Here is a 12,345-nt window from a genome sequence, read left to right as displayed (position 1 = left end):
TCTTCAAGGTATGTTGGGTTTGATTTTTTATTTCAGAGTTAAAATTCCTTGATTCGTCCATTAATTAATGACTGAACCTTCCTAATTTCATCACACCACCTATTGAGGCATCCATGTAGTTTATCTTCAATATTTTTGTCATGATCAATGATAATTGGCATTGCATCATGAAGTTTGAGTGTTGTAGACATATTATGTCTATTTTTCAGAGAATGAAGTGAAGTAGAGACGTTTGTGAGTATGTACATTGAAGATATGAAGAAGAGTGAAAGAAAGAGATGGGAGAGCATTCCCCATTTTACTGGGAATACCCTCCCATCTCTTTCCTTCACTCTACTTCCATTTCTTCAATGTCCATACTCACAAACTTCTTTACTTCACCTCATTCTCTGATCTTCCCTCCTATATTCAGAAGGCAAGGGTTCTATGATGTCCATCAGATTTCAGGAAAGTTTTGATTTTCTAAGGGGAGGGTCTGGGAGAGCTAGTTTTGGAATCACAACTTTCATGGAGCTCCAATTCACTTGGAAATGGTGAAGCATTGAATCATTGCCACCAGCAGAACACAAATTCATCATCCCTAATAGGGATCCCTAATCGAAATATTCACTTTATTGCATTCATCAGATTGGATTTGGGTCTCCGGAATAACTATCATTAGTGTGTATTCATGTTATGTTGTTATATCATCTTAATCTTGAATGTGTCAGAGGTTAGATGACATTCACATGCTTTGGACTTTATAAAGATTGGTTTAGAGAAAAAAATAGTGGGCCCTTTATAGGGAGTGACAAAGCAATAGAGAGGGACATAAGGAAAGGGAAAGTACAGAGAAAAACACAGACAGAAAAATAAATAGGCAGATAGGAACTGAGACAGAACCAATAGAGGGAGAGAGAAATGAAAAGGAAGAAACAGAGAAAGTACAGAGAGATGGATAAAAAGAAATATGAGATATATATATATATATATATAGAGAGAGAGAGAGAGAGAGAGAGAGAGGAAAGACATAGCGACAGAGAGAGATATGGAGGATAGAGAGAGGTTGACGGGGGAGAGATAGAAGAAAAAAACTACATAGGAGAGAGGTATAGAGAGGCAGAATGATAGACAGAGGAACGAGAGGGAGAGAGGGAGAGGGAGGGAGAAAAAGAAATAGGGGAGAGGGGGAGAGGTAGAGGGAGAAAAAGAGAGGGGGGAGAGGAGTAGAGAAGACAGGTGAAAGAGAGTAAGAGGAGAAGAGAGATAGGCGAGAGGGGAGAAAGAGAAAGACCTAGAGAGACTTAGAATGTGATATAGAGAGAGGAGAAAGAGATGGAGAGAGAGAGTCTGAGAAAGAGAGATGGGGGGAGAGAGAGACAGACAGACAAACAGACAGAGGTACCAATACAGAGAAGGAGACAAATAGAGAGAGGGAGAAATATATGGAAAGTTAGACAAACAGAGTGAGGGAGAGAGATGGAGAGAGAGACAGAGAGAGGGATAAAGATAGAGAGAGAGGGACAGAGAGACAGAGACGGATAAAGGTAGAGAGAGAGGGAGAGAGAGGACAGAGAGAGAGAGGGAGAGAGAGACACATAGAAAAAGAGACAGAGAGAGGGATAAAGATGGAGAGAGAGAGGGCGAGAGAGAGAGACAGAGAAAGAGACAGAGAGAGAGAAAAAAAAGAGAGACAAAGAGAGAGGGAGAAACAAAGATAGAGAAAATGTTTTAAACATAAAAATCCTGTAGAGCCTCATTATTCAATATATTTTTGACAGTTTGTTTCCTCAACTTATTTTCTTGAATTCAAGATGACCACATGCCCCTGAATAATGTCTAGAATTAGAATTGCAATATACATTTCTTTTATTTGAGACAGGCAGAGAGAGAAAGACAGACAGACAGAGTCAAAGTCAACGAGAGAGAGACAGATAGACAGAGAAAGGAAGAGAGAGATAGCGAGAGAACAGAGGGGGATAGGGGGAGACAAAAGAGAGAGAGAGAAATAAACAGGCATAGAGAGAGACTGAGTGAGAGAGGGAGAGCACGAGACAGATACATAGAGAGAGAGAGCGGGAGGGAGAGCAGGAGACATATATATATATAGAGAGAGAGATTTAGTGGGTGAAAGAGAGATAGAGAAAGACAGCGAGAGAGAGAGAAGGAGAGCGAGAGAGACAGACGGACAGATAGGGAGGAGAGAGACAGAGAGAGGGAGGAAGAGATTGAGTGGATGAGAGAGATAGAGAGAGGCAAAGACGTGAGACAGGGAGATACAGAGAGAGGTTCAGTGGTTCAGACAGAGAGAGTGAGAGAGAGATTGAGTGAGTCAGAGAGAGGAAGACAGATACATATAGAGAGAGAGAGAGAGAAAGAGAGAAATTGAGCGGGTGAGAGCGAGATATTGAGTGGGTGCGAGAAAGGGAAAGATAGATAGATAGAGAGAGAGATAGAGAGACATTGAGTGGGTGAGATAGAGGGGGAGAGATAGATAGATAGATAGAGAGAGAGAGAGAGATTGAGTGGATGAGAGAGAGGGAGAGACAGAGAGACAGAGAGATTGAGAGATTGAGTGGGTGGGAGACAGATATATAGACAGAGAGGGAGGGAGGGAGGGAGCGAGAGAGAGACAGAGAGATCGAGTGGGCGAGAGACAGGGAGATAGAGTGACAAAAAATAGGAGAAACATTAAGATAGGAGAACGAGAAAGATAGAAAGAGAGAAAGACGAGTACAAAATTGAGAGAGAAAAGGTTAAAGACGAGAAAAAATGAAAAAGAGAAAGAGAGCCGTAAACAACATTGAGAGAGAGAGAGGAGAAGAGAGAAAAAAGGAGAAAGGGTACGAGAGCGAGAGCGGGAGAGGGAGAAAAAAAGTCTGTGAGGGTGGAGAGAGAGAGAGAAATTGAGAGAGGGAGAAAGAAAAGAGAGGGAGAGGGAGAGTGAATCCTTTGACTTGAGTTCATTCTCTAGAAATTGAGGTCTAAAACAGTTGACCCATCAAGAAATCTACTCCAAGATTCCGATTTTTATTACATTATTCTTAGCGCCATCGGCGAGCAGCCCAGGCTATCGAAACAAAGAGGGAGTCTAGCAGCGCGCGGTGCACTTGATGCAGTCGAACACGCAGGACGAGCCTGGGATGTGGTTGGGCTGAATCCTAGCGAGGCTGCCGCCGCCGCTGCACTGTTTGGGGCAGACCAGCTTCTTCTTGAAGCATGGACCGGGGGTGAGGCAAATCTTGTAGCGCCTCTCCGCAAACTTGCCCTCCTCCATTGCCGAAACCATCTCTTTCTGGCCTTGCGTCATCATTCCGTTGTCCTGCTGTGCTTGCTCAATCTCCATGTCGCTCTTGTCCGCCTCAGTCCCAACTCCGAGCCTCCTCATTTGACTCGCTGGGATGGGGGCGCTTCCCGGCTCGTTTGCCCCCGTCGCTGCCGACAGGACGACGGCGGCTGAGAGGACGGCGGCGATCAGAGCTCCGGCGATCTTCATGTCTGACTTGGGAAATGGTTACAGTGGAAGAACAAGAAGACGCTTTTTATTTCGCTCGAGTTCTTCTTGATGGTTTCATGGCCATGCAAGCTAACCAATTTATAAGGTTAACGGAGGCAACCTGGAGCTGGGTTTCTCTCGTGCAGCAACAACCTCTTTGGGAAACGGACGAGGCGTGGGGGCGGAGAATGCGACCTGTGTGAGGCAATCATCGATCAGAAAACTGTAGGATATCCGACGTGATTTTACGCATACATTTGGTTTTAGTATGTCTTAATTCCACTTTTTATTATATCGAGAAGGATATGTTTGCATGTTACTTTTCCTCCGAAACACGCCAATCACTATATCTTTGAGTTACTTCAACTATCGACCGACAGTGAATATGGTAGGGAGAGTTTGTCTCCATATTAAAATTTTAGGGGGTCCCTTTAGAGAAACCTAAAAAGTGCATGCGTTCAGAAAACTGTGTGATATCCGATATGACTTTTGAAAGAGTTCGTAACCGCTCAAGAACGAGAGGAGGTGAGAGGAGGAAGAAGAGAAGGAAGAAGATGTATGATCAAGATCGTTATTCATCCATTGACTTTATTGATTTACATTGTTTTGTATTTATAGTGTAAAGTTATAGTTATCTATACAACTATAATAGGAATACATGTGCGCTTCTGGCCTCTGATTGGCTGACATAATAGTGAGGGAGAAGAGAGAGAAACGGTTGAGAACGGTTGAGTGGATTGAGTGGCCTCTCCGCCCCTCTTGCTCTCTCTCTCTCCCTCTCGCGCTCTCCCTCTCCCTTCGTCACGAGAGAGAGAGAGAGAGAGAGAGAGAGAGAGAGAGAGAGGGAGAGGGAGAGAGCGATAGTGAGAAAGCGAGAGGGAGAGAGAGAGGGAGAGGGCGAAGGAGAGAGGAAGAGAGCGATAGTGAGAAAGCGAGAGGAATAAAGGGAGAGAGAGAGAGGAGAGGGAGAGGGAGAGGGAGAGGGAGAGGGAGAGAGGGAGAGAGGGAGAGAGGGAGAGAGGGAGAGAGCGATAGTGAGAAAGCAAGAGGAAGAGAGGGAGAGGGAGAGGGAGAGAGGGAGAGAGGGAGAGAGCGATAGTGAGAAAGCGAGAGGAAGAGAGGGAGAGGGAGAGGGAGAGGGAGAGAGGGAGAGAGGGAGAGAGCGATAGTGAGAAAGCGAGAGGAAGAGAGGGAGAGGGAGAGGGAGAGAGAGAGAGCGTTAGTGAGAAAGCGAGAGGGAGAGAGGGAGAGAGAGAGAGGGAGAGGGAGAGGGAGAGAGGGAGAGAGGGAGAGAGAGAGGGAGAGGGAGAGAGGGAGAGAGAGAGAGGGAAAGGAGGGAGAAGGAGAGGGATAGAGAGAGGGAGGGAGAGAGAGAAAGTGGAAGAGAGAGGGACGTATATTTACCAATTTGATTGAAGAAAACAGACGTATGATGTTCATCCTGGCCTCTGAATGGCTGTACCTTCCTTCACCGGTGAAAGAGAAGGAAGGTTATCGTTTTCGTTTATGGGTTTCCCATCAGAAATGCTCTTTTACATAAAACGGTTACAGAAACGGAGGGCAGCGGGGTGAACCTGGAACGCACGTTCATCAGAAAACGGGGTTCAACTGCGGGGACTCCGATGTCCTCCAGCGTTGTTCTCCAGCTTCATCCACGCCGTCCGCAACGTCCTCGAAGCCCCCCTGGATATCCTCTCCGGCAACGCCTGCAGGTTTCATTTCCTCTCTCTCTCTCTCTCTCTCTCTCTCGATCTCTATCTCTCTCTCCATCTCTCTGGTTCGCTCTCTCTTCACCTATATCCCTCTATCTCTATCTATCTATCTCTCTCTCTATCTCTCTCTATTGTATAGATCTCTCTCAATCTCTCTCAAATCGTATCTATCTCCCTCTTTCTGTATCTGTCTCGCTCTATCTCGCTCTATCTCTCTCTATCTCGCTCTATCTCTCCATCTCTATCTATCTATCTATATCGCTTTACCTCTCTCTCTATTTATCTATCTATCTTGCTCTATCTCTATCTATCTATCTCGCTCTATCTCTATCTATCTATCTCGCTCTATCTCTCTCTATCTCTATCTATCTATCTATCTATCTCGCTCTATCTCTCTTTATCTCTATCTCTCTCTCTCTCTCTATTTCTACCTATCTATCTCGCTCTATCTCCCTATCTCTCTTCTCTCTCTCTCTCTCTCTCTCTCTTTGTTATGTGTTTTTTCTCTCGCTCTTTCTGTACCTAGGTTTCTATTTCAATTTCTCTCTCTTTCTCTCTCTGCTTCTCTCGAAACCCTTTTTTCTCTCTCCTACAATTTGACGGAAACGTTCAGGTCTACGTAAAGGCTTCTTTCTCTATCTCTCTCTATTTGTATCAATCTCACTCAATCTCTCACAAATCGTATTTACCTCCCTTTTTCTGTATCTGTCTCGCTCTATCTCGCTCTATCTGTATCTATCTCGCTCTATCTCTCCATCTCTATCTATCTCACTCTATCTCTCTCTATCTCTATCTATCTATCTCTCTCTATCTCTATCTATCTATCTCTCTCTATCTCTATCTATTTATGTCGCTCTATCTCTCTCTATCTCTATCTATTTATCTCGCTCTTTCTCTCTCTATCTCTATCTATCTACCTCGCTCTATCTCCCTATCTCTCTTTCCCTCTCTCTCTCTCTCTTTGTTTATGTGTTTTTTCTCTCGCTCTCTGTCCCCAGGTTTCTACTTCAATTCCTATCTCTTTCTCTCTCTGCTTCTCTCGAAACACTTTTTTCTCTCCTACAAATTGACGGAATCATTCAGGTCTACGTACAGGCTTCTTTCTATCTCTTTCTTTCTATTTGTACGAAACCCCATTCTCTCCTGAAAGTTGAAAACCTCAGGCCCACGTGCAGTCTTCTTCCTCTCTCTCCCACTCTCTCACTCTCCCTCTTACCTTATCTCTCTCTCACTCACTCTCACTATCACTCTCTCTCTATTACTCTCTCTTTCTTACTCTCTCTCTCTCACTCTCCCTTACTCTCTCTCCTACTCTCTCTCACTCTCTCTTACTCTCTCACTATCACTCTCTCTCTCTATTACTCTCTCTCCTACTCACTCTCTCTCTCTCACTCTCTCTCTTACTCTCTCTCTCTCTCACTCTCTCCCTCTTTCTCTCTCTCTCTCTCTCTTACTCTCTCTCTCTCACTCTCTCCCTCTTTCTCTCTCTCTCTCTCTCTCTTACTCTCTCTCTCTCACTCTCTCCCTCTTTCTCTCTCTCACTCTCTCCCTCTTTCTCTCTCTCTCCCTCTCTCTCACTCTTTCTCTTTTTCTCTCTCACTCTTCCTCTCGCTCACACTCTCTATTTTACTCTCTCCCTCTTAGTCTCTATCTCACTCTCTCTTACTCTAATTCTCCTCTTACTCTCTCTCTCTCTTTCTCTCTCTCTCTCTCACTCTCTCACTGTCTTCTCTATTTAATCTCTTTCTCAGTATCTCTCTATCTTACTCTCTCTTTCTCTTACTTTCTTTCACTCTCTATCTCGTACGCCGATAGGACGTACGCCGATAGGACGTTTTTAAGGCGCCCTTTCATCCTTGCCTGCTACCAAACTTAAATCGATTGCTATTGTCCTTATAAAATCTTATACTCTACTTAATTATGCTCTACTTCATTTCAAATTATTCTTCTTAATGTAGCAGCCGGATAATTCTCTTAGCCGATCTGAGTTACAGAATTTTGTTGGCGGCGGTTCGTCTGAGTGGCTGAAGATGGGATTTTTTAATTAGCTCCCAGAATGAGTACGGCCATGCTTTCTATCTCTTCTCTCTCCACTCAAGCAAGCATTACGAGCGGGCCCTACTAGTAAAATATAAAGTTATTCCGTTATAATTGTAGTTATTATAACAAGTTATAACTGCTATAATCAAACAAATCCTAACGGTTGGATCATGTCTACGTGTCCCTGTCTATGTTTAATCCTTACTATGTTTAATCCTATAACTATGTTTAAACTTATATTTAATCCTAACAACTATTCTCCTAACGAGTATAACGGGTAAGTGGCCATTTTTTACTAGCTACTCTTTATTAAAGCTCCTAGTGGTCCATGTCAGCTCTGTGTTGTCGTTTGGCGAGTTATTGGCTCATCTTCAATTTTTACCCAAATCATTATTATTCTATAGATTTGATTTCATTTGAATACTACGTTTCCTCCAAAAAAATTTAAAATTGCAAGGGGAAGAACTATCATGTGTTATTCACTGACACTAAATATGGTATGGAGTGTTTATAGAAACCTTAAAATTTTAAGGGGCCACTGTAGACAAATCTTCCCCTTTTTTGCGATAGTCTTGAGTGGGCCTGTTAGAAGCAACTTTCAGAGTACATGTATTAGGGTGCTACAACCATTATCTGTATGCAATATCCATTATCATATATCGATGCCATCCATTATCCAAGAAGTAGAAACGCAGAGGATATTGGAGTTGAAAATTGATAACGGAGAACGATTTTTCATGCTGAACCGATAACACATATGGATAATGTTTGGTGCACGTTGACATTGGGGACTGATAACTTTTAGCAGAAAAAGATTACTGGAATCAATAATGGATACAGGTTTTCGACGATGAAACGATAACGATAGTCAAAAACATTAGGATCATACTGACATCAGATACCAATATATTTTAGCAGATAACAATTTTGGATTTTGATATTGGGATGGATAACGGATATCGTGAGAAATTTTGAATTGAGCATCAAAATAATGTTTCATTGAAAATTACTAAAAATTTTGATTGAGCCGTTTTCTATAAGCTATGGCCCCTAAAGGACTCCTAGCCAGAAAAACTCATCTACGGCCAGCATAGGCCCTCTAGAGTCATTAAAAGGGAGCTTGCAATCCCTAATCCCAACATCTTCTGGCAAACACACAAGGAGGCGGCAGGAGACCCTTCCGACAAAGACACAGGTACTACTGTGACACCTCTCCGACAACTCTTAACTGTCTAGGATGGTGCCTTAGGAGGCCTAGAGATGCTTAGATTTGTGACATCAAGGAGGAAGGCAGGAGGAGACTCACACTAAAGCTAGGGGCCAAAAATCAGCACCCCCAATCTCTGCCTGCCTAAAGCTAGGCGATCCAGGTAAACTTCTGACTTCCATGAGGTTGACTTCTATGCGTTTATCTACTCTAGATGCACTAATTAGATTCACATCAAATTTCAAATTGGTTTTCTATCTGATTTCTAAGTTCAGCCTCTTGGAGGCATTTTGACAAACACCTTAGGGGCATCTGGTATTTTGCACAAATTTTCAAGATTTTACCTCATTAAAAAATACTTAAAAACTTAAACATTATACATATAAATCGTATTATGCTATTATATATCATACTCTCCTGCTATGTATTAATACACATCATTAATTCCAGAACTCTCTTACTAGTTCTTGTTGACGTGGGTCTCTCTCTCTCTCTCTCTCTCTCTCTCTCTCTCTCTCTCTCTTATATAAGACGTGGTCACATCGTGGAATAAATTAATTTGTGCCCTAGCCGTCGTTCTCTCCTCTCGTTCTCCCTGTTTCTCTCTCCTCGAGATCATCCTCTTCCTCTCAACTTGGTATCAGAGCAAGTTGAAGGTAGATCTCATCCAAGGGGAAGGTAGGCGGCTACCTTGGGCATCACCTGGCGTAGGCGCCCTCTCCTCCAACATCACCTGGCGGCGTTCTCTCTCTCCGGCATCACCTGACGGCGGCATTCTCTCTGACGGCGGCGTTCTCTCTGTCCGGCACTCTCTCCGGCGTTCTCTCTGTCCGGCGAGCCTCCCTTGTCTCCGTCCAGCGAGCGGCGGCGACGGTCATCTCTGGCGGCGAACCCTCGGTCGTCCTCCGCGCTGTCGTCATTTCCAGCGGTCGTCATTTCCTCCACATCTGAAGGGGCTTCACTCTCATGGCCGATTCGTCCTCTTCGATCTCCTCCGCACCTACTGTCGCGGCAGCTACGAGCACAACACACCCACCCCCTTCAAGCAGCAAGCACTCAATCGTTACTGCTCTCACGCGTAAGGCGTACACGTTCGATGGGACGAACTATGGTTCGTGGTCCACGGCGTTCCTCGAGTTCCTGAATGCACATGGACTTCGACATCACTTGACGGATCCTCCTCCGAAGGAGACTGATCCGAATTATGTAGGGTGGAGCTCGCTGGAGTCGGCCGTGTGCACCTGGCTCTGTCAAAGTGTCACAAACAACATCATGGAGCCGATCAGCCATACACGTCCTGCTCGCGCTTTATGGCAGAAACTAGCAACAATGTACGCCAACAAGAGCAATGTGAGTAAGACAGTGCGTCTATATGAGGCCTTGTTTGCGTGCAAGCAGGGCACCAGGACTCTCCAGGCTTATTATGGAGCGATCGAGGCTATATTTACTAACCTGGAGACTCATCAGCCCACCTCGACAGATCCCCTGACACTGGCCCGCTACAAAGACGAGCTTAGGGCAGGAGCCTTCCTCAGTGGGCTTCGCTCGGAGCTCGCCGACATGATACGAGGGCAGGTACTCGGGGGAACCTGAGTCATGCCCATCAAGGAGATCTTTGCTGCTGCACTTCGGGTCCAGGACAGTCTGCCGCAAGTACCCAGTGCCTCATCCACAGAGGTATCTGCCCTTGTTGTCTCGGGTGGGCCCCCAAAGCCCTCCGAGAAGCCGTCCTCATCCGGGAAGACCCGGAACTTCTTTCCTCCCTACAAGTACTGCGGGAAAAATTCTCATCCTACCGAGAAGTGTTGGAAGGAGTTCGGGAAACCAGCGTGGGCCCTAGCTGCATCGGGAGGGAAGCCACCATAGGGTACATCTGGATCCCCACTGACCGCACCATCATCGGGCGACACTGCATCGACAGCGGTCTCCTCTCCTGGCAGTTTTCAGCTCTCGGTTTCTCCAACAGAGCTGGCATATCTTCAGGCTGCTCGGGCTTCCTCCCTGCATGCTCCGCCATCGTCCTCGGCCAGTCTCGCCTCCCTAGCGAGCAGCCTGGCATCCTATGCCGGTGGACGTGGCTCCTCTCCAAGTATGCCCTCTATTCCTGCTCATCTAAATATTTCTTGGGTTATTGACTCCGGGGCATCTGCCCACATGACCGGTACCCCATCCCTCCTTACATCCTACCATCCCGACCCCTCCATCCCTGACGTACGTATTGCCGATGGTCGCGCTTGTCCTGTCCGTGGTTCTGGCCTTTACCATGCGTCTACTTCCTTACCTCTCCATAATGTTCTCTATGTTCCGGGGTTCCCTACCAACCTTCTGTCTATCAGTGCGATCACCAAGACGCTCAACTGTGGAGTCTTCTTTTATCCTTATCACTGCGTCTTCCAGGATCTCAGCTCGGGCCGGAGGATTGGACTAGGGCGTGAGAACGGGCGTGGCCTCTACGAGCTTGTGGTGGACGGTCCATCTTCAGGGATTCGTGCACTCTTCGCCTTATCTGCATCCTCTAGTACTCATGACACCTCTTTTTTGTGGCACTGCCGCTTGGGGCATCCAAGTGTTGGAAAACTTAGAGAAAGTTTACCCTGGTTGAATTTGTCAGATTTTACATGTGAGTCTTGTCAACTAGGGAAGCATCATCGCTCCTCGTATCCTCCGCGCATAGGACCCCCATCTCTACGACCATTTGATCTAGTTCATTGCGATGTATGGGGCCCGGCTCAGCACGTCTCACCTACTGGAGGGAAGTACTACATTGTCTTCGTGGACGACTATACGCGAGTAAGTTGGACCTATATCCTTAAGAGTCGTAAAGAAGTTCTTCCCCGAGTACAGCATTTTCTCGTAGAGATAGCTACCCAGTATGACACAAAGGTGAAGGTTCTGCGCACGGACAACGCACTTGAGTTTACTCAGAAAGTCGTTGAAGAACTGTGCACTGCCCATGGCATCATCCACCAAACGACGTGCCCCTACACATCCCAGCAGAATGGCGTAGCTGAACGGAAGCATCGCCACCTATTGGACATGGTTGGTACACTGCTGTTGGCGATGAAGGTTCCCAGTATCTATGGTCAGATGCGGTCTTGACGGCTACGTTCCTTGTGAACCGCCTACCGTCCGCTGCACTTGGAGGAGCAATTCCGGTTCAGAGACTCACCCCAGCGACTGACTTGTTCTCACTGCCCCCTCGGGTCTTCGGCTGTACAGCGTTCGTCCATGATCATACCCCCGGACTGTCCAAGCTAGCTCCTCGTGCCCAGAAAGGAGTCTTCGTGGGTTATGCCCAAACTCAGAAGGGATATCTGATCTACTTTCCTGATCGCCATCAGTACATCACTTCCGCTGATGTGTCGTTTCATGAGGCTACTCCGTATTTCTCCTCCAACGACCCACCATTACCCGATATTCCCTCTGACCCATCACCCTCTAATACTTCCCCTGATCCACCCGTTCTTCTCACTTCATCGACCTCTGAGTCTATCCCTACTGATATGTCTGTTTCCCCTGCTCCACCTGTACCTGATCCCCCGCTCTCTACTGACCGTTCTGTCCCTCTATCATGCACCCTTCCTGCTTCACCTACATCCTCTCCATCTTTGCCCGCCTCGGATCTTGATCTCCCCATTGCTCTCCGCAAAGGGTCTCGACAGTGCACGAAGCATCCGATTGCCCATCATGTCTCTTCCGCCCGTCTCTCTCCTTCCTATCATGCCTTTGCCCTCTCGGTCTTGTCTGAGTCGATACCCAAGACATATTTAGATGCGTTGCAGGTACCAGAGTGGAAGGGGGCGATGGATGTTGAGTATGCTGCCTTCCTCCAGCGGGAGACATGGACGCTGGTTCCTCGTCCATCGGAGGCCAACGTTGTCTCGTGCAAATGGGTGTACTCCCTCAAGTAC

Source organism: Wolffia australiana, chromosome 1 (assembly GCF_029677425.1).
Source record: "Wolffia australiana isolate 7733 chromosome 1, ASM2967742v1".
Taxonomy (NCBI): domain Eukaryota; kingdom Viridiplantae; phylum Streptophyta; class Magnoliopsida; order Alismatales; family Araceae; genus Wolffia; species Wolffia australiana.
This window is presented reverse-complemented; position numbering follows the sequence as displayed.